Raw genomic sequence first — 24,829 nt, 5'->3', positions numbered from 1 at the left:
TAGATTTACAAAAGCAGTCATGAATTTCCTCTATTGAGGGGGCCTATAATTTCAATTAGATGGCTGTTGGTTATCACTAAGTGAAATAACCCATTGGTTAAAGTTGCAGTCTTATCTTTTGTATATATTTGGCATCTTTGTCAAAAATCGGGTGCCTGCAATTTCATGTACTTAGACCAGGTTATATCTTCTACTCTTTTTTTATTAATCTACCTCGTACTTTTGTTTCAGCTCCATGCTGTTCTTATTACTATAGCTCTGAGATATTACTTGAGATCAGATATGATAATGCCTATGGATTTATTCTCTTAAGCTCAAGGTTTCTCTGGATGTCTTGGGTCTTTTGTGTTTCTATATAGATAAAACTTTATTCTCTTTTTTGTAAATAATGACTTGAGAAGTTGGGTGGGGTTGTATTTAATCTATAAAGTGCTTTGGGTAAAATGTTAATTTTACTATATTAGTTTCAGCAATCCATGAGAATAAGAACTGTTACCATCTTCTAGGGTTTTCCTCAACTTATTTCTTTTTCAGAGTTTTAAAGTTTTCCTTATAGCGGTCTTTCATCCCTTTGGTTAGGTTTTCATTTCAAGGTTGTTTTGGGGGGATTCTTTTCCCAATTTTTACTCAGTGTTACCATTGTTATATACAAAAGGCTACTAATTTTTGTATTTTAATTTTGTATTCCACCATTTTAATGAATGTGTTGATAGTTCTATGAGTTTTCTGGTAGAATCTTTACAGTCTTCTGTGTAAAGAATCACATCATCTACAAATACAGATACTCCCATATCTTCTTTTTAATTTGCATGATTTTTTTCCTTCTCTTGTCATATCACTCAAGCTAGCACTTCAGGCACTATATTGAGTAGGAGTGGGAATAGTTTTCCTAATTTTAATCAGATTACTTAGGGATATTCTCCATTTTGAAAGATTTTGAATATAAGTTTGTCATGTATAGCTTTTATTATATTGAGATATCTTCCCTGCAACCTTATTCATTTTGTTACTTTTATCCCAAATGGAAGTTACATTTGTCAAAATTATTTTCTGTGTATATTAAAAGGATCATGGGATTTCTGGTTTTAAGTCAATTTACACAGTATATTACATGTGTCAATTGGCAGAAGTTGAACAATATTGACATCTTTGAGCTAAAGCCAATGAGACAATGGTGAATGATCTTTTTCAAGTGTTTATTTAATTTTTGAGAACTTTTTTGTAGAATTGTTTATTTTTGTTTATCAGAAATATGTCTGCAGTTTCTTCCTTTTTGTGCTTATGTCTTACCTGGTTCTACTATCAGAGTAATCTGTATTCCATACAAGAAGTTTGCAGGTGCTTATCTTTTACTTTAAAGTGTAAAGTATACTTCAATGATTTTAGAATTTTAATTTTTGTGATGATAGTATTTATTATTATGAATTTCTCTTTAAGATTTCATTACATCATACAAATTTTCATAGATTGTATTTTCATTTTAATTCAAATCAAAATCCTTTGAAATTTCATGTTTTATTCAGAAATATTATTTAATTTATAAATATTTTAGAGTCTTCAAATATTTTTGAATTATTGATTCTTAATTTTTGTGTATGTACATATGTATTTGTGCATAAAGAAGAGAATGACTAAATATTTCCCAAATATTATTTACAAAATAATATTTTGAGAACTGTAGATGTATCAGATTATTAAAGATTTCTAATATGATATAGAATAAATGGTTAATATTGCAATGTCATATAAAAGAAATTTAATTCTGTAAGGATTAAATAGTTTTCTTGGCATAATTATTTTTCATCGGTCCTGCAAAGATTTAGTCGTATACTTAGCAATTAATTTGAAAATTATTTGTATTTGTATTATGCTAGGTACTGGACAACAAAATGTATTTTTTCAGATATTAGGGAAAATTATTAACATGGACAAATTTATTATATTGTATCAAATATACAGAAAGCACATGCCCAACTATTGTTAATACAGGTTCCTAATTTAACATTTCATTTTCCTATCAATGATGGCTAATTGTATAATACACTGCATAATGTTTTGAAATTTTATATGTAGAAATAAATAAGTCTGTTATAAAATCTTTTATAATTAAGACATATAAATTATAATGGGAAACAGACTATGTGAAAATGTATTTTATATACAATTCATTTAAGATTTGGAATTTTTAAAAACAAATTAATGTACGATTCATTATTTAATTCCCATTTACTGCAAACATTGCCTCATTGATTATTGAAATTAATATTATTGGTATGTTTTTGGTTGGTTAACAGTAGAATATTGGAAAGTGTTTATTAACCAGATCTCTGAGGAAAGGATAGTGATTTACAACACTTGTCAATGTCCATCATGTAAATAGTCTCCATCACAGACAGCTTCCACTGACGAATGTGTGGTGATTAAACATAGACTTAAGCAGAGAAGCATTAGTTGGCTCTTGCAAGTTCTACAGGTCATGTCTAGGAGTCCACTGCCAGATTCTTTTCCTATTGATGTTTGGCTGTATTTGCTGCCTTAATTGTGATACATTTTATTAGAGTGGTAAAATAAATAATCAAGTAGAAAATAGGTTACCTTGAAAGATGTTTTCATTCTCTCTCAATTTTCTCAAGCAATTACAGGCAAGAAAGTTCAAGTTTGTTTACTTTGCAACCAGGCCTACAGTTGTTAACAACTTCCATCATATATAGAACTTGAATTAGGAATTTTAGCTGATTCTTAATTTTTAAATGGGTAATATATTATTTAACTTCAATATTCCTCAAATTATTGAGATGGTTTTGTGGAGCATAATGTGATATACTTTCATGACAATTCCATGTGTATTCTGACAAGAGCATGTCAACACTTTAAATTTATAGGTTTAAATTTTCAGTTTGAATACAAAATTTGTGAGATTGGAATTAAAAAATAAACCCAGGAATATTCAATCAAAAAGAAAGTATATTTAAATATAATATCACAGATAATTTCAAAAAGGAATTCATAAAAATCAATAAGTGTTAGTTATGTCATGTTTTGTGCATTATTCATTTTCTAAGCTGATCTTTTATTCTATAAATGATGTGACAAAGGTATTGAATTCTTTAAATGTAATTATAAATTTAACTATATGTTTTCTAAATTCCCATTTTCATATATGTTGAGAAATGTTGGGTGCTTCTACATTGTTCTTTAAGTATGGTTCTACTCCTTTCTATGAATTCATATTATAATTTAATTCTGTCCTATAAATTCAAATCTTTCCTCTTAGAGAGATACTACCTACATTTCAGGAAATATAAAAAACTTACAATGCTCAAGAGGTAAACCAACTGTCAAAAATTTCAGGAAGTTCCTGAAACTCATAAAATTTACATAGTCACTCTACAACATTGTAAAGTTATTAACAATGGCTGGAAAGAGAGGACTATTAGATCTATCAAACTTCTTGCTGCTGCAATTGCCCTTGAGTCATTCATATATCTTTAAGTAACTCCTCATGAATACTCCAGCAATTAATCTCAGTTAACAATTGTGCTGTCTAATAATTTTCTCCTAGATTAAGAACTTCCATTTTGGAAGGAAACTTGTTCAGGTATAGGATGTTAAAAACACTATGAAACAAGATATTTTATGACAGGGTGTTTGCAGGGAGGTCAAACAACAGGATGTTCTAAGAAGAGGTAGAACAAACTATTGTGCAGAAAAGCTTATTAAGTTAGGAAGTAAAGAACTCAAAATAGCTTCAGGAACTCACTGAAACTGACCAGATTCATTATGTCTCTCCCTTTCCAACCTTATATAATCAGGAAAGACTGATGAAAGTTATTCTCAGACTAGTCGTACTACATGGAAGAGGCAGATCAGCCAACTTGTGTGAAAGAGGAAGAGATCGGCTGATCTGATTGAAAAAGACACAGAACAATTACATGAAAATAAGTATTGACCTGTTAAGCTGGTTATAGAGTGTGTAGTGTATTACAGGTTTCATGCTTTTGTGAGGTGTCAGCCATACTGATATGGAATTTGATGATGTATCTGCCTTTGAGTCATTCTTAGTCCTTTAAGTAACTCCTCACCAATATTCCTATATTCAACTCCAATGAAACCCACTGGTTCACCAAATAGGATTTTCGTGATATCCTTACTTTGTTCTGTCATTAGTTCCCTGTCTGGATTGAGGAGACATTTTTTAATAGCTGCCTAGATAGTGTCACACAATACACTACATCAGTAAGATAAACTTGTATAGAATAATTTCTTTTCTCTCTTATCAGTGTTGAATCTTTGTTGAATAGATAAGTTCAGACAACACAGCTTGTGTCCAGAGATCAAAAAGAACCTGAAAATGAGTTAGAAAGGAGTGGTCACCTGGGCCTTGCATAGAATGCTGTGATATGAAATTGCAGATCATCTATGCAAGAATGAAAGTGTACATGGGGGCAATTTTATAGGTACTTTTCCACTGATGTATGAGATGATGTGCCTTTTTATCATAATGCTGATTGTAACCACCCTGCAATGGGAATAGAACTGTTTGAGAAGGATTAGGAGGTGTGTCCTTGTTGGCATAAATGTAGCCTTGTTGGAGGAAGTGTGACTAAGCATGTGCTGGGGATGTCTTTATGTATGCTATGAATGTGTTGCTCTGATTGATTGATTGATTGATTGATTGATTGATAAATGAAATGCTGATTGCCCAGTAGCCAGGCAGGAAGTATAGTATAGGCTAGATAAGCAGAAAGGAGAATTCTGGGAAGTGGAAGGCTGAGTCAGGAGAAGTAAGATGTAAAGAACTGGTAATCCACAAGCCATATGGCAATTTATAGATTAATAGAAATGGGTTAATTTAAGATGTAGGAACTAGATAGCAAGAAGCCTGCCATGGCCATACAGTTTATAAGTAATATAAGTCTCTATGTGTTTACTTGGATCTGAGTGGCTGTGGGCCCCAGCAGGACTGATATTTATCATGATAAATCATGATATTTATCAATATCATGATCACTTATACTTTAATATTTTTTATTAATTTATCAAATTGAGGTTATAGTTTTAGAGAACAGAGATGACAGATATTATACACTATTGTTATTGCATTACAGAAGAGGTTCATGCTGTAAATTTTCTCTAATGATGCTTACCTTGATTACTTTGCTGGTAGAGTGTTTTCTTAGTTACTCTAATTTAAAGCTTATTACCACTTCAGTTCTCTCTATAAGCACCTCATTAAGAACAGCTAATACTTAAGGGTTAATTAATGTTTGTGAAATGCTAGTAGCTACATAGAATACATGGAATTTGTCACTGCAGATTTGCTTATTCCACCTTTTCATTTGTAGTATCATTGCTGATATCAGCTAAACACTCATAATTTTATTATTAAAATATTGTAATATCTCTTACTATGACTTTTTATTGTTTATTTTTCTTGAGGTATATTGAGATTCTTGGGTCCATGAATTTATAAATTTCATCGGGCCATTGTAAACTATTATAATTTGAGTGTCTTAAAATAGCATAAATGCATTCTCTTATACTAATGAGGTATAGAGTTCTGAAATTAATGCATCAGCATGCCTGTACTAGTGCTCTAGGGTCTGGGGCTTCTTTCTTGAATCTTTTAAAGCACAAGTCAGTGAATTATGTGACCTTATATTAATGTGATTAAATTTTCAAAGACTATTTGAATAAATTCACAATAACATACTAAGTGGAAATGAATTTTCAATGAGTGTTGGATGAAGTATGGTACTATTCAATACAATATTTTAAGTCTGACAGCTTTTATCAAATTAGGAAAATGTTCAAGTACTGTGGTATTTATTGTTTCTCCCTCTTTATCTTCTGTAAGCCATTCTGAAACAATTAGGACTGTTTGATAATCTTTGTTCCCTGATATTTTAAAGAGTTTATTTTTTCTGGGAACATCATTACTCTATGTTTAAGTATATATAGAATAAGCATATGAAACAGTAGGTTTCCCTACAGCATTTTCACTTATACTTAATTACTTCTCCTTGTAGTCATACATTTTCTCCAGTCCTGCCTGGCACTGTGGTCTCACAGCCACTTATAAAACAATCACTCAGAAGCTTATATTAATTATAACTGCTTGGCCATTAGCTCAGGCTTATTGACTAGCTCTTACATTTAAATTAACGCATAATTCTTATCTATGTTTAGCCATGTGGCTTGGTACCTATTCTCATTTCTGCCTTATAATCTTACTTCCTCTGTGTCTAGCTGGAGAATCTTGACTCCACCCTTCTTCTTCCCAGCATTCTCTTAGTCTGCCAACCCCACCTATATTTCCTACCTGGCTACTGGCCACTGGTACCCAACATGGGGTTCAAATTTCCACCTAAAACCTGAGAAAACTTCTGTCTAGATTTGGCTGTCCAGTCTGTTGGCTCACATTTACACCTAAAACCTGAGAAAACTTAATAAGAGATTCTAAAACGGAGCTAAAAACAACTTTTTTTTTTTGTCTGTACTAGCAAAAGCTAAATCCACCATGCAGCATACTGTGTGGCTTGGAGATGTCTCTTGTACCATAATAGGAATCCACCATGCTACACTCAAGCCCACACAGGGCTGAGAACCCACCATACTGTAGCTCACAGCTTGCCTGAGAGACACAACAAGGAAGTTATTTTTAGCTCCATTTTAGAATTTTTTTTTAAACTTTCTCAGGTTTTAGGTAGAAACTCTTGCCCCATGTTTTGGCACCATTTTTAGATGAAGTTTTCCTGGTCCTGCCCAGCTCCTGTGACCTCATGGAACTGTAGCCACTCAGACCAAAATAAACATAAACAGGCTATTATTTTTAAACTATGGCCATGGCAACCTTCTTGCTAGCTAGCTCTTATATCTTAAATTAACCCACTTCTATAAATCTGTATTTTGCCATGTGCCTTGTGGCTTACTAGTATCTTTACATCTTGTTTCTCATGGCAGCAGCTGGCAGCATCTCACCTGCTCTGTTTTCTTTCTTCCTCGCTCTCTCTTTAGAATGTCCTGCCTAACTATATTCTGCCTCACCATTGGCCAAACAGCTTTACTTATCAACCAATCAGAGCAACATATTTTCATAGCATACAGAATGATATCACCCACCATTTTCCCTTTTCTTTCTATTCAAAAGGAAGATTTTTAACTTGAACACCCATGTTGGGTACCATTTGTAGTTGTAACTTTTCCTGTGTCCCACCCTGTCTGCAGCTTCTCAGACCCAAGCTTCTCAGACACAGAGGTTTATATTAATTAAAACTGCTCAGCCATTAACTCAGTCTTACTACTAACTAGTGCTTACACTTAAACTCAGCCCATTTCTGTTTATCTATATGTCACATGTGTTCCATGGCTTTACCTGTGTACCATTACATGCTGCTCCCTGGACAGCGGGCTGGTGTCTCTTGACTCAGCTTTCCTCTCCCCAGAATTCTCCTTGTCTGCTTATCCTGCCTATTCTTCCTGCCTGGCTAATGGCCAATCAGTTTTTTTTTTTTAACCAGTGTACAAAAGCATTATTCCACAGCAGAAACTGTCTTCCATAAACTTTCTTCTGTCTTACCTGCAGCCATGTGAACCCTGGTAACCACCTCTGCACACTCCTCCCTTATGGACTGGTGGCCAATGATCCTCAAGGAAGAAGGTGAACCACATGTGTGTATGTTAGTTTTTAAGACGTTGATAGACATGCTACAATCCATATGACTGCATAGATTAGTATATAGTAAGGGTTAGGCAGGAAGGAAAGATCTCCAAATGAATGAGAGATAGAATCTATAGTTATTAAGAGACAAAGGGCAGGAAGACAGTAGTGGGAAGATTAAATGGAGAGGGTGAGAAATCAGGGAGATAAAGGAAAGAATAGAGGGAGGTACAGTTTACAATAAGGGCTGGTTGAGGGGTCATCTGGAACATTACTAGAGTGCAAGTTAGTAAAATGTTTTAGGGTGTTATTTCTTTATTTTTATTTTCTAAAGATTTGATTGTGTTGTTATGTTGTTAATATTGGATCTCTTCAAATTTTTATGTAGGCACTTACTGCTATTTACTTGTTCTTTAAAAATGCCTTGATTGTGCCCCACACTGTGGGAGTCTGCTGGAGTCCCACCTTTCGAAGGGTTCTTGGGTGGAGGAGAGAGGAATGAGAAAATATTACATCAAAAGATAGAAAGAGACTATAAGAAAGACAGACACAGGATAGCTTCAGGAGGGCCCTGGGTCAATACCCAGTCATCTAGTCCTTTATTCAAAATGGCTTTTTTATAATATGACAAGAGGAGAGGCAATACTTCCCCCTTACAAAATCAAAGCACACTGTACAGCCAAGTATAAATCCTTCCTAATACCTGGTAACCATGCCTACAGCCAAATCATCCCATTATGTAGTCCTGCTTGGTAAAGCAAGTTCAGATTCTCTGACCCTGAGTAAGGTGTCACTAGGAAGCCTCTGTGGGCCACCACACCATAGGTTTGAGTATGCTATGTATTCATTTACATTTAATTCTAAAAATATTTTCATTTCCTTAATTTCTGTTTTGACCTATTTTTTCATTCAGTAGTGAATTATTCAGTTCCTATTAGTTTGTAAATTGCCTCTTGTTTCTGTTGTTGATATCCAGCTTTATTCCTTGGTAGGAGTAGGATACAGGCTGTTATTTCAATTTTCTTCTATCTATTGAGACGATTTATATCTGCATATGTGGCTGATTTTGGAGAAAGTTCCTTGAGATGCTGAAAGAAAGTAATGTTCCTGTATATTTGGGTGAAATGTTCTGTAAATATCTGTTAGGTCCATTTGATTTATGACATTATGTAGCATGAATCTTAACAGTTCTTATTAATAAGATCAAACCTGGGGCCAGTTATTGGGGTGAATACTGGAAGATCAGAGAGACAGAACGAGCCACAGCTAACCTCACCTGGCCAACTTCTCAGATGGTCCTATTTTCTCAGACTGGAAGCTTCTGTGTCCTCATCCCAATGGCTCTCAGCTGAACTGCTGCTCGAAAGCCTGAAGCTTAACCAGCTAAAAGCTTCTAGTTTCTGGTCCTCACGCCATATATATCTTTCTGCTTTCTACCACCACTCTCTGGGATTAAAGGCTTGCTTTCTGGGATTAAAGGCGTGAGTCACCTTGCTTGGCTGTATCCTTGAACACATGGATTTCTGCCTCTGGAATGCTAGGATTAAAGGTGTGGGCTACCACTGCCTATCCTCTATGTTTAATATTGTGGCTTTTCTGTTCTCTGAACCCAGATAAGTTTGTTAGGATACACATTATTTTGGGGAACACAATACCACCACATTATTTAACTCCAGCATTTTCTGTTTAATTTTTGTCTGTATGACATGTCTATTGGTGAGAATGGAGCATTGAATCACCCACTATCAGTGTGAGGGCAATATGTGATTTAAATGCCTTAGTGTTTATTTTATAAACTTGGGTCTCCTTCTGCTTGTTGCATAGATTTAAGAGTTGCAATGTCCTCTTGGTGCATTTTGTCTTTGATGAGTATGCAGTGTCCTTCTTTATTGTTTCTGATTAGTTTTAGTTTCATGCCTATTTTGTCTGGGGTCCGTTTTGTGGAATATCTTTTTCTATCCTTTTACACTGAGGTAAATTATTTATTCCTTATATTTTCTTGGGTATTATTAGCCTCATTCAGGTTGAAGTTTTCCTTATATTGCCTTCTATAGGGCTAGATTTTTAGATTAATTTTGCTTTTATTTTAGAGTGCTTTTCTTTCTCCATCTATTGTGATTGATAGTTTTGCTGGGAATAGAAGTATAGTAGGGCATCTGTATTCTCTTAGAGATTATGGAGGATCAATTCAGTCTCTTCTAGCTTTTAGAGTCTCTATTTAAAAGTTAGGTATGATTCTAATGGCTCTGCCTTTGTATGTTACTTGGTCTTTTTCCCCTAAAGCTTTCAATTTTCTTTCTTTATTCTGTATGTTCATTGTTTTGATTATTGTGATTCATAGGAACTTGTTTTCCTGTTCCTGTCTATTTGATGTTCTGCATGTTTCTTGTACTTTGATAGGGACTTCCCTGTTTAGGTCAGGGAAAGTTTCTTTTATGTTCTTGTTGAAAGTATTCTCACTGCCTTTAGCCTTTAGTTTTTTTCTCATTTCTTCCTCTATTTCTATTATTTGTAGATTTGGTCTTTTTGTAGATTTTCTGGATATTTCTGCCTGAAGATTTTTAGATTAAATATTTTCATTTATTGAGGCATCATTTCTTCAACAGTATCTTCAATTCCTGTTATTTTGTTCAATGTCCTCAATTTTTCATTTCCAGTTATTTCTTAGTTTGGGATTTCTTTAATAAATTCTACTTTCATTTCATGAATTCTTTTAATTATTCATTCCACTGTTTGTGTCATTGAATTTCATTAAGGCATATCATCTTTAAAGTCCTTGAATATAGTCATAATAGGTATTTTGAAATACTTGTCTTGTGTTGTACCTATCTTACATTTCTCTGGGCCTACTATATTAGGATTGTTGTGCTCTGGTGAAGGCACCTTGTCTTAGTTGTTACTGATTTTGTTTTTGCATGATGTCTAGGCATTTCAGGTTGGTAAAATTCCCACAGAGCTGGGAATCAGAAGAGCTCTGTGGCCCCCTACCCTCTTTTAACTCCCTCCTTTCCTGTATAACCCTTTACTTCTCTGTAAATATCTTTCTCATGTTCCTGCTTATTTTGTTTTGTTACCCATTGATTTTAACCATGAATGCCTGTGAGTTTGTGGTTATCCATCGGTGTTTGGTGGGTTTAACAGTGGGTGCACAACTGAAAACAGTGAATCCTCATCTCTCAGATTCTATCTGCACTTAGAAGTTCAGCAGTAAGGTGTATGGATCCCAAGTCACACCCCATCAGCAAATGCTTTATGTAAGGGTTGATATTGTTCCAGTCCAGGGAAAATCATAATAGGTGCAATGATTTTATGATTGTAATACTTATGCAGTACCTTGAAAATGAAATTTGCTGCATTTCTTGCTATCATCTGGACTTTATATTCTTGCAACCTCTTTTCTTCAATGTCCTCATAGTGGCATAAATATTCTTTTGGGGGATAAGCTTTCAACTACCTATAACTTATCTTCAGGATATTTGGAAGACATGAGCTTCTGTATTCACCACCATGTGCTGGGAAGAGAAATTTCTCTGGTTAAGTCTGAGAGCCGCTTTAGACCCTTGGTATAAAAATAGGTAATGAGAAGTCATTTTGTTATTATGTCAATTCAAACAACAGAGTAAACTCCTCTCTTATGTCTAAAACATTCTCTAACAAGGTTTTGTTTTTGTTTTTGTTTTTGTTTTTGTTTTAACTAGGTTTACAGGACTGGGCATAGTCATTCCCTCTATGAAGCATGCCTCAAATCCATTCAGAGGATGGTGTGTTGTCCCCCTAAAAATACTGCCACTATTGCTAAAATAGACAAGTCTTAGCTTTGTAGATTGTAGTACTCAAAGATGGAAAAATCATTGATTCCTTTTCTTCCCCAGAATTCTGTATCATACCTTCCCTGCTGGCCTGAGCCAAATTTGAGATATATATTTGTAATCACAGTAAGTTTTATGGATAATATCCAGCAAGTTATAAGCTTCTTTCAAAAGAAAAATAAACATTTTCAAAAATACTAAATCTATTTCCTGAACTACTGAAAAATATGTTGCTACCTTAAGTATTTACATTGTTATATGTATAATCAAGTCAATAATAATTATTATTAAAATGGTTAATATCACTATAATTAAATACACATACATGCATATGTATGCAGACATTTGTCCATATAAAATCTTGTTTGATAATTGTAAAACCCTTAAAAGTAACTATGTTTATTCTTATTTTTCCCTTGAATGAAATTCAAAATCACTTTAACATATTGCCTAATATCAAAGCATAAGGTTAAGTACAAAATAAATAAATAAATTTGAGCTGGGTGGTGGAGGCACACACCTTTAATCCCAGCACTTGGGAGGCAGAGGCAGGTGGATCTCTGTGAGTTTGAGGAAAGGCGCAAAGCTACACAGAGAAACCTTGTCTCGAAAAACCAATCAATCAATCAATCAGTCAATTAATAAAATAAAGTTGATACCTATATACTCATCTATCCAATTAATCTAGAAATACAAAAATACTTTACAATAAAAATCATGACCTCATTCATTTGTCAGACTGTTAGACATTAGTCTGTGTGTTGAGAATCAGGCTATCAAGCCCTCTTCCGAATAAATCACTGAGATTTATGAATTTGTAATCTCATGTCTATAAATTATTGAAATTTAGATAAGATATCATATATCAGAGCCCAGACTGTAAATCTTTCAAAATGTATCTTTCATAATTGACTAAACTCATGTTATTTTTGATTATAGAAAATAAAATTAGAATAGAATTTTCCTGAAATATACCATTTATATTCCAATGGCCAGAAAGTATGAAACTACTCAGTGTGGTATATCTTAGTTGTTGATATACACATGCTTCTCAGGAAAACTGAAACAATATTGTCAGTGGGAGGTCAAAAGAGAGGAAAATTGCAGCACTTACTTCATATGGAACTCTGAACACATTGTCTGCCTTTTCAACTCTGGGGATTTGAAATTTTGGGTTCTAGGATTTCTTCAATCCAACTACTGCATCATTCCTGCTTCCATGAAAGTTCCAGAGCTATCTCAATCTGGGAAAACCTTATTCTCTTGATGTCCTAGGTCTTCTCACATATATCTGGTCCAATGAAAAGTGGAATATCTCCCTATATGCAAGGTAGAAAAATAGATGTTAAATAGACAGGTTGATAAATGCCAGGTAGGTACATAGGTACATAGATAAATAAAAGATAAAAAGAAATATGATAGGTATTAGATAGATGACAGATGGAAAGATAGATAGATAGATAGATAGATAGATGATAGATAGATAGATAGATGATATATAGATATAAAGAAACATAGATGATAGATGATAGATAGATATAGATAGATAGATGATTGATAGATAGATGATAGATAGATAATAGATAGATAGATATGATTGATAGATATGATAGATCATGACAGATAGAGATTAAATGATACACTTCTGAATTACAATGGTATTGACTTTTGTAAAGCAGTATGCTCCTGAATAACTAACCCATTTGCTGACACTGGCCATTGAACTTGTCACACCAGGCCTTTCATAGAAAACAGGTTACAAAAAATAAATCTTAGTTTACCTTCATTTTTATTATCTAAATTTTATTTGGCCCCACTACTCAAGTTCACATTAGGCCAATACCTCAGAAGTGCTATTCTTTTAATTGTATATACCCATGGAGTGGAAACACTTCAATTAGAAGTAAGGGACCATGTAATTTTCAATTAGCTATTGGCAACACAAGCTCTCACTGACACTAATTGGCACAACCAATTGTATTATATTATTGGATATGCTGAAATATCATGACTGGTGAATGAGCAGCTTGGAAACAAGGACAACTATGGAAATCAGGGAAATTGTAGCCCACAGCAGGGCTTTTTGCCCTTTTACACAACCAGTTTACTTCAGGAACAGATGCCAATTAGATTAATCAGCCAAATCTTCGAAGGCCATTGATAATAACTGCCATTTGCCACTATTTTCATGCCTTTATGTTTCCTTAGCTGTAGAGAACCACAGAGAAGTAACATCACACTAAGGATTTATACTAAAGCTTGATCTGTGAAAAAACATAGGACAGCAATCTTCCATGTTTTCCATTTGAACCCTGTCTAGTATAAATTTCAAGGTTTCCTCCCCCCCCACATAAAGTTTTTCATTAAACATTTTGTATTATGTTCATATCTGAGATTTCATTCTTTGTGGGCTTCTAATTACACACTGAAATTTCAATCTGTTATTATTCACAAATCTCTAGTCGTCATTTTACAGACTACAAGTATTTTGTTATTGTTCCCTATCCATCTTATAATTTCAACTAAATCAAGCAATGAAAATTTTATAGTGCATCCCTAATTGTGCACCAGACTGGAACTGTTCATACAAATTTCAAGCAATTATAAGGCTTTCTGGGAAACATTGGCAGCAAACAGGAGATTAAATGCTTGCAAGAGCAAGCCAGATGGGAAACATAGATAAGAATCATCTCATGGAAACTCAGTTTATTTTCCAACCCACAACAATGTTTTAAAATAACCTGGCCAAGGGGAAGCATTTTCACATTGTTGACTAAAACAAGGCTTTGGTAAGTAATAGTGTTTCAATTGTGGGGATAATTTTTAAAAGGCATAATCCACCATGTCATCTGCTATAAAAATATATGAAATAGTCAGAGATGATATGTGACTCTAAGGAGTTTTTTAAAGGAAATTTTATAAGTATATGTTTTTGAAGCTAAAATGTGGCTCAAATTACATAAAAGTTGGAAAATCACAGTGGCGGTGTAGTTGAACTCAAGACAGTTTGACATGGAGAAAAATAATTTTGCTAAGTGAGAATTCAAGGAGGAGGCTGATTATTTTATAGATAACATATATTTCTTGGTGGCACTGTGTGACATCTAGTTGAGTCCATACTTCCTTTCACTAACGTGATCTGAAAGTTAGAATTATGGAGTTATAGAGAGTCTAAGAACACTACAATTTTGATTTTTTCACTTGAATGTGCTCTAGCCTGGAAAAGACAACTTTTTTTGTAAATTTTTATTAAGAAATGTTTTTATTCATTTTGTATACTGACCACAGAAATTACAAGCTTTTGATTTAGATACATATGATGAGTATATCTTTTAGTCACCTTTAATTTTATATATCTACATAACATATTCCTTACATCTTATATTATGTGTTCCATACATCTTATTGTATAAATTTTACAAATCTTACATCACATTTTATATGCATCTTACATAACATATCCCATAAATTTTATATTGAACATTTTTCTACTTTTTTAATACATCTAAGGAAAAATATTCTAATTTTATTATTGTTTTGTACTTTCCTATATATTTTCATTCTCCTTTATTGTTGTTGAAGTACCATAGACAAAGCAATAGATCATAGAGAATAGCTCTTCTAATATCAAATCAATTACTTCCAATTTAAAGCACAGTGTGAAGGTACTTATGATAGTGCTAAATAATGACTTTTATATTTATCTATAGTCCATATGGAAGCAATGGGCATCTGGGTATCATATATAAATGTTTTAGGATTGAGCATGTGCTACAGACTTAATATATATTTGCTACTAAGAATCATCAACTCATAGGCAAACCTAATTGTACTCTCATAGCAGATAATTGTAGTTATTGTTATATGGCAGAAAGAGTTTGATAGTTAGTGGATAAAATGAGTTTAAGAAGAGCCATTTTCAAATGGGCGGATGACATTTGTCTATACCAGCAGGAATTATTAGAATTAATAGGGCAAACATGCATGCTGTTTAACCTTTTGCCTTTTAAAATTATCTCTTATAACTGTCATACACGTCTAGTGAAAGTATAGAGAGTGGTACCATTATCATTTTAAGCTTAAAAATTAAGATTCGGAGTTTTGAGATGGTTAATGCAAAATTTCAGAGAATTTTAAGCCTGGCATTAGGACCAAACCATGGTTTCTTAACTGATGATCTCTTTTTCCCATATGTCCTTGTCATGGTTCCATCTCTTATACCTATTCTAGTTCAGAAGAAATATTTCTGGTTCCCAAAATCATTCAGTGTTTTTTAGTTTGTTATTCAGTGAGTACTCCTGTGATGGGCTGTATACAGGAACTAGACACTGACCACAAACGTCATTGACTTTATTAAGACATTTTGTGAATAAATAATAAACACCATGATCAGTCTCTAAACTGACCTAAACAATTCCACAAAATTTGAGAAACACAATAGCAAAGAAGCTCTGTAGTTCCCTGCAGTCATTTTGTTTGGTTAAGAAATCAATACAGTTTGCATCAAAGAGCAAATGCTTACCATTTCAGGAAATTGCCCGTGGTTGTAATGATTTAAAAATGTGCCCAGAAAACAAAACCAATCAAAAATTTTATTTATGCCCTTAATTAATGTGTCCAGAACTAATGTCACTCTTTAAAAGTACCACACAATAACTTGTTTTACTTTAAATTTTTTACTTAAACTAAATATACTTATTTAAAATACTATGTTACTATAGCCTTCAGTTCTATCTAATATGTAGTTTGTCCAGGATCTTTTTAATCATTAGATTGAAGTGTAGAGCTCCTGTGATAAAATCTTACAGCAAACAGATAGAAGCTGTAAGGAGGTCAAAGATGCCTATGTAAGCCAGTATTAATTGCTGTTTTCTGCAGTAAATTAAAACCCCTTTTCTGTGCTTTAAAATTCAGAGAGTTGAGAAACCAAATTAAAATGATGCTAGGACCAAATCGGAAAGAGAAGTCTGAATTTTGTGTAATTGGCCATTATGTCTAGAACAGCTTCTGATTAAAATTAGTCACTCTGACTTTGAATGGCAAGGCCTACAAAATTGTTTCCTTCAAGGGACATCATTAAATAGTTTTAGACCAATGAGAAACTATCAAATCCCTTTGTAAAACCTATGTTTCTATGTATATTGCTATCAAAGCTCATTAATGGTTTAGTCCACATAACATCCATCAAAAGATAGTGGTTATTTGTTCACTACTACAATATGAGGAAGGAATACCTCATCCCATTATTTAGGAACTAGATAGAAAATACAGACATGTTTCAAGTTAAACAAGATACAGGAAGACATATGCTCACAGGCCATAGGCTCAATAGGGAAAATACCATGAGAGGATAATGGTGCTAACTGCAGATAAAAACAGACACAGATGTCCTCAGTGTCAGCATGAATATGTGGAGGATAGAGACAAGGAAAGAATGTTACCTATGAACCATGGACTAATAATAAGGAAAGCATTTTAGAAATGGTTTTAGTCCATGATTTCCCCTTACAATGAGAACTCTGAAACTCTCAAAGCATTCTGTAGCTTGCTCAGATGTACCCTATCAGTGCTGTGAAATACATTAGGAAAAATGAGCAGTCAATCAGTACAGATGCATGAACTGTATTTGACAAATAGTATGCTAACAATGTAAGGTAAATAGTATAGACAATTATTGATTGAAAAAGCAGGTTTGGTGCACTGGTGGCACACACCTTTAATCCCAGCACTCGGGAGGCAGAGCCAGGTGGATTTCTGTGAGTTCAAGGCCAGCCTGGTCTACAGAGCAAGATCCGGATCCAGGACAGGCACCAAAATTACACAGAGAAACCCTGTCTCAAAAGGAAAAAAGAAACAAACAAACAAAAAAAAAAAAAAACAGAAGAAAAAGCAGGTTTGGCCTGTTTCTCAAAGTTTAAAATTCATCAACACAAAACCTATGCTTTGGGTTTGTACACAGAATGTGATATATTTTAGTAATAATAATACTAATGAATTGAAAATTGCCAAGGACAACTGTGGGCCTGGACTGATGAATATTAACTAAGATAACAGGTCTGGGTGGGATCAATGACTTGTTCTGATAGGAAGAAATTCCAAGATCATTGTACAAGTGGTTCTGGACACAGACATGTGATATCAACTTGGTTGATTGATTTTGGTTGGCTTGGTTTTAATATCAACATGTCACAATTAGAATCACCTACGTAGGGATCCTGAACTGAAAAACTGTTCTGATCATGTTGATGGATGTGGAAAGACCCACTGTGACTTCGGAGGGAACACTCTTGTAGCACTTCAGATAAAGGCGTATTTGGGGAGGAAGATTAGCCGTTATTCTGCCTGGTCTTCACTCTTGACAGTGGGTTAATTGGCACCTTTGTTGCTGCTGATTCATTTGCTAATAGTTTTGTTCACTAGAGAACCCTCACTAAAATACATAGACAATAGACAGTAAGCAATATTTTCAAGTGATGTCAGGTCAGAGAGGGAAGATTGTCAGGGAGGAACCAAACCTGAAAGCTGAAAGTTCTGGGAGAAACTGATAGCAGAGGGCATGGTACAGATAATCAGACAAGACTCAAGACTTAAGAACTCAGACAGGAAAGGAAGAAGGTCTACCGAACACAAACAATACAGAGAGGATGTGCTCACTGCAGAGCCCGCCCAACTTTGTCTTTGGAACAGCAGAGAGGCAGTGACTTGGAGGGCTCAAATAGAAGAATGACTGTAGCTTGCCCAAACCAATGGTCAAAGGAGAGAACTTAAAATGGGCCCAGATCATAACTTAGAATAGCAGCCTGGGCATCTGTGAATAATCAGAGTCTAGTAAACGCTAAAACCCAGAATGTAGACAACAAACAGATCATGGACAGGAGTAGATCCCCAGAGTGACGTAGCAACTACACTGCCCACTGGAGAGTTCCAAATGCATATGAAAAGTTTTCTTCAAGAACTTGCAAATCCAGGAAAGGAAAATCCAAGACCCAGAAATCCAAGAAAAAAGAAAAGAGCAAACAAGTGGAAAATTTTAATATTTAATTGTATACAGAAGTAATAAAAATCAACCCTAAAGGATTTCTCATATGGCAGCATTTTCTTACTAGTTACTACTAGTTTTATTTTTAATTATTTGAGCCTATGGCAGGACTTCAGGAATGTGTGTGTGTAAAAACAGAACATAAACTGCTAGGGTGCAAATATTTTTATGTCTTTCTGCTGGACACTGTAAATGTGGGCTGGGTCTAGGTCCATTGACTTCGTGATAAGAGATGACTGTGTTCCATGCCAATTCTGCTGAAATACACCCAATGTTGGAATGACAAATTAATATAAGAAACAGAACATGGTCTTAATCCAATATCAAGTGCCATACTAAAATATTGTGGTATCTCATAAAAGCAGGTCCATCTCTAGGAATTTTACAGCCTTAGTGGTGTGTTAAAATAGTGGATAACATCTTGTATCTCCATTAAGAACTGTGTCAGGGTTGTTTCAGATCACTATGAAACAGGCAGAAATCTATTTTAGACATTATTACTTTAAGAAAGTATTTTAATACTTTATGTTTTTAATTTAATGGTACAATATATTTTGAACATATTCCTTCCCCTTCTCCAACTCCTCCCAGATCCTTCCCTACCTCCCAACTGATTCAACTTCATGTTCTTTCACTCTTTTAAATAAAACCAAAACCCAAAACAAAACAAAATGAAAAAGCCCCAAAACATAGAGTCTGACTTTTGTTGGTCTTACTTCTGAGCTTGGGGCCTATTCTGTGATGTACCCAGTGTCATCCCATTGAACAAAACTGGCTTCCTTCTCCAAGGAGCTGTTGACTGTGACTAGCTCTTTGGCTAGTTAGTAATGGGACTTTACACCCACTTCCACTCCTCCATTCTGGAATTTTGTCCAGGTAGAACTTGGGCAGGGATTGTGCCTGCTGTCCCCGTTTCTGGGAGTTCATATATGCATCTGCATACAGAAAACATTGTTCTTGGAATTGTCTACTACCTCTGGCTCTTACAACTTTTCCTCTCCTCTTCAACATAGATCCATGTGCTTCAAGAATCATGGATAGGTACAAAATGAATAGATAGTGTCATTAATTTCATTTTTGTAACTATCCATGAACCTTCTGTCATGTTTATTTTAAAATTTAGTGCCATGAGTACATACTTTCTACACATTCAGTATTAGTTTGGATTTAAAAAAAGATTTTTCCATTTTACTCTAGTTTCTGAAAGTTCAGAGTTGTACACTGAAGTCCTAGTGTTAAGATTTACCAGAGGTCTCATGCCCTTTTATCTGCATTGTTTTCGTCTTAAAAGACTCTATTATTGAAAGACTATTTTGGCAAGATTTTTAATCCTTTATGGATTGGAAGCAGTTGAATTGAGGCTTTGCTTGCCCATTTTGTCTCTAGCTGTTTTACCAGTATGGCTCATTGAGTGAGTAATATTAATGCCCAGTGTATTGTCTATTACTGAGCTTGCTTTAGGCCTGTGTCCCCAAACCAGATGTGCAATTTTCATGAAATATTTTGAAATTCTTTTTCTTTCTGAAGTTTACCACACCTTCTGTGATAGGTGATCTTGATGGTCAAGTTGACACACCTGGGAAGAAGAAACCACAACTGAAGCATTGCCTTCATCAGACTGGTCTGTGGGCACATCTGTGGGGAATTTATTGGTTGTTAGATGATGAAGCGGGGGGGAGGGCAGACCACTGTGGTATATACCACCCTTAGGCTGATAGACTTGTAGTTGATTGTGAGATTGGAAGCAAGCCAGTAAATACTGTTTCTCTGTAGTCTCTGCTTCAGTTTCTGCCTCCAGTTTCCTGCCTTGAGTTCCTGCCTTTGGCTTCTTTCAGGCTAGTAGATACCTGGCAGAAAGAGCAGGCATAAAGACTGAGCACAGCCCACATCTCGAGCCTCCTCTGAGCAGACTGAATTTCTTTTGTCTCTAGCTGTTATAGCTGCCCACTGGCAGCAGCTTCTCTAGCAACTGTCAATGTTTCCTTGGGTCATGCTTAGATATGTACTTTCCCAAGCCTTCTTTGGCCTAGTGCAAATTCATTTGAGTTTCTAAGTCAGCCGTTTCTAAGTGTCAGCTCCATTTGAGATCTTGTTAGTACTGAAAGCAGATGACTGAGGAAACAAGTTCCTTCTGGAAATCAGCACATATATAATGTAAAACAATGTATCAGCAATAAGAACCAAAAGTACATAACTGGTCACCTCTTCAATATGTTATAAAATGGGGCTCAGTGTCCTTTGAGGGCTCACTGGGGCCAGAACACTTTATAGGTGAGAATATTTTGGTTTATGCCATGCGGTTGCTACAGTAATGAGTTACTCATTCATGAAGTCTACACTGATAATACTCCCCTTGTCTACATCATACCTTCAGCTGAGATTTATGAAATTGGGATTACATGGGGTTAAAAGGCAGTATGTCCAAATGAATTTAAATTTGATGTCATTTAAAAATAATCCTTTTTTGTATATGGACAACATATTGCATAGAATGTAATGTATACTCAAAATATTTCTTCCTTTGAAATGTTAACAGAATGTCTGTGTTTTATTTGCTCAATCTCTGAACCTTACTTATGACTTTCTACCAAGTAATCTACTTTATTCATATCTTTGCCTAAGGTCCGCTTCTCATGGGTTCTAAACTAGGAGAGTCAGCAGCTATCCAAAAGGAATTGACTTTGAAGAAAATACTCAAAAAAAAACCTTTAGAAGCAGAATTTTACAGAAGCTTCCAAATAAAAATGAAATTATAAAGGGATATTACTGTACTTCAGGACAGAAAGTAAATACCAGCAAAATGTACAAAGCCAGTCTCAGCACATTTTCATCATATACAGAAGTCATCACCCCATCAGAAAAACACCTGTTATCCAATCACCTTTATTAAACTTGATGCCAAGAGTCATTAGTAGTGTTATGCTGTAATAATGTTCTATTCATTCTGTCACCAAATGTTTCAAATGCCTACACTGGAAAGCTGGCTGTGCTTCACAGATCGGTGTTTCTGGGTCAGGAAAGGGAGTCTGTATGTCATATTGCTCGTTTTGACCCACCATCTCCTTGTTTTGAGTACATCAATACTAGGTGACACAGATTCATTATTGTTAATAAAATATGAAACTTTTCTTTCCTTATTTCTCCCTTTCTTTCTTTCTTTCTTGTGTGTGAGAGCACAAATATGGCACACAACAAGTATGGATAACAGAGGACAACTTCTTGGAATCTTTTGTTTCTACCATGTGGATCTTGGGGGTTGAATTTAGGTCATCAGACATGTCAGCAAACACCTTTAGCTGCTGAGCCATTCTGCCAATCCCAAACTATCATATTTTTAAACAATTTGCTTAAAATCCCAATTGCTTTCTTGTTGTCATTTCTCTTTAAACATAAGTATAAATTATGGGTAAGAAATAATCTATCAATCTGCCCAATGATATCGTCAATACTTTGTGGGCTATTTCTTAAGTTCAAAATTCTTTATTTGACAATTCTTATTTATTTGCTATAAACCTTGCTGAAAGTATGGTTTCTTTTTTCACCTGGGCAAAAATAAGCCTTTAGGGCATCTACATCTGCCTAATATATACGATAATCACTTTATCTTGGTTTCAATACCCAAATTCCAGTTTGTTCATGACTCTCTCATACGGGATGAATGTAACTGTTTAGCACTGGTAGGAGGGTATCCTCTATTCCACAGTAAACCTAGATTGAGTATGAGACAAAACTCCTAGCTGATGGACTTGCAAAGTCTCCCGAGTGAATCCTTATCAGTGCTCATTTAAGCATTCATGTGGTTGTTAGTTTGATGTGATCTCATCAGTATATAGTGCCACCCTGTGGTGGCAGCAAAAGACCCAAGGGTAGCCTGCAGAGTGCTCGTAAAGTTCATTTTGAAGGAAAGAGTTCTCACCTTCATTATAATTACAACTTCCTTTTTTACACTTTCATGTCGACCTTTGTGACATCAAAGTATCATTTAAGCATCACTCAGAAAGCATAAAACTCAGCCCTGTCTTGATAAATTGACTTCAGTCCATGCTCAATATTGAGCATAAGTGCTGATTAATAGAGACAGTAGGTTATTAGGGAGAAAAAGTGTCTGTTCTCAACTTCTTTTCTGCAGTGATTATTAAACCAAGGAGAGACTAGAGGGAGCTTAGTGCCATCTTGCTGAAGAATCATCTTCCAAAAATGAACACATAGATCCAACCAGGCAGGAGGACATGGACAAAGAAAGCCATTTTTTATGAGGTTTTAAAGACTTTCTGCTGTCTGTGGAAGTGTCACCATTTTGAAATCTAGTAAAATTGGATCTGCACCAGTCTGAGAAAAAGAATCTTCTAGTTACATTTCTTTTAATTGCTTAGATGTACTATCTTCATTTGTTCTTATTTCATAGTTCAGATTGCCATTCAGAATTTTCCCTGTGTCAATAATGGAAAAAAACCATCCCAGAAATACTTTAAGGGGGTATAGAAAAAGGTTCAGAAAGCTATATAGAGATGCTCTAGCTTACCTTATTCCAAAGCCATCATTATTCTAGTAATGAAAACCAGACCCAGATCTCATGACGCTAATGCAGGAAGATTAAATTTAAGGTAATCACCTATATAGTGTGTTCTAGGCTAGACTGGGCTATATGAGTTCCTATCCAAACAAACAAACAGATAAATAAATACAGGCCACAAATGTTTCCTAATATGCAACTCAAGACATGGGTAATTTCAGATAAATGTACTTCCATTGTTTCTTATTCTTGCTCCACACAACTGTGCCTGTATTTCATTTTAACTCAGTAGCTTTCACTTGTTTCCTGAGATTCCACAGAGGTAAAGCACAGCTGTCTTTGTGAAGTCTGCAAACCATCCATGACAAAGGCTCATCACCCAGTAAGTCTCCTGTAATTTAATTTGGTAATTCATTTTACTTCACTGTTAAACACACTTTAACTTGTATAGCATTTTGAGTTTAGTCTGTGCTTAGCTGAAATAAGAACAAATTGCTGAAACAATTCATTAATTTAGACGATGTGAGAATTATTCATTTTATGGGGTAAGCTAGTTGGTGGCATGTAGATTACAACAATCCACTTTTTTGGTGCAATTTTCTTCTATTACTTAAAGTTAACAAACAAAACAGTGAGTTTTGTCATGGCATATTCATACATATGTTTAAATTACTGTCAATGATCAAAAACTTATTTTATCCCTGGAACTTTGCCTTTACAGTGTTTGCCAAGGTGTAAGCCTTCATGGTGCTAACATCTTCACCCTGCACCTCTGAACCTTTCATGCTGCACTTTCCTAAAGGTTTGGAAAGATCCATGTTGAATAAAAAGCTTCATGAGCATTTCACCCAGATCTTTTTGAATCCTCCTGCAAACTACCAATTACTGTTTGTAAAAACTTCCCAGAGGATTTTCAGAGCCAACTGTTGACGTGTTGTCTTTCTAAAGCTTTGGCACAAGGTTCACATTGTTTTCATCAAGGGACTGCCTCATTTGAGCAAGTTCCAGATAAAGTTAGTGATTTATGAAAGCTTTCATCAGCCTCTGTTGGCCATTGCAGACTGAAATACTGTGGGGACTGGGTGATTTGTTTTCATTTACAAAGGTGCAGAGGCTTTGAATTTAAAAATGGAACGTTTTCTTCTTGTGCCAAGTACAAACAACTTAACATCCACTTCCCATCTAGCGATTTTACTAGTTCAAAAGAGTTTCTTTGAATCTTATCTGTATTATATTTCCTGCTGATTGGCAGTGTCTCCTGCTTCAGCTGCAAAGCCATAACTATGCAGGCTCCAATCTGAACAGGAAATGGATAACAAAGAAAATTGGGAAATAAATGTAATGAGTGGTTACAGGCTGGTGAAAACTATACTTCTTGCAGAGTTGGTGCTGCCATGTTGATTTATGCCTGGAAAGGCTTTCATGCAAACACACAACAAAAGTTTCCAATTATTTTGTCAACAACAAAAGCAAAGTTTCCCCTATCTCCAAAGTTCCTGTGTACTGGTTTGAGTGAGTCCACATTGTTTGCTTCTGAGATTTTTCTTGAGCCCTGGGGAAGGCTTGATTGGATAAAGTAATTTGTTGAGAAAATTAAGAGTCCTGAAAAATCCATAGAACATGCTTTCAAGGCCAGAGAAAGAACTCTGTAGAGACCAAAGGGGCTCAGAGAATATGAAGCACTTTGAGGAATCCAGGACAATTTAGAATTTGTTAACAGAACCCTGGGATGCATTTTTGACTTGCTATTTAAAGTTCATAAATCTCTTCAAAACATTAAAGGGCTATAGATGATTAGAAAAAAAAGA

This window comes from Peromyscus californicus, unplaced genomic scaffold, assembly GCF_007827085.1.
Source record: "Peromyscus californicus insignis strain IS unplaced genomic scaffold, ASM782708v3 Scaffold_5__1_contigs__length_169319896, whole genome shotgun sequence".
NCBI classification, from domain to species: Eukaryota; Metazoa; Chordata; class Mammalia; order Rodentia; family Cricetidae; genus Peromyscus; species Peromyscus californicus.
This window is presented reverse-complemented; position numbering follows the sequence as displayed.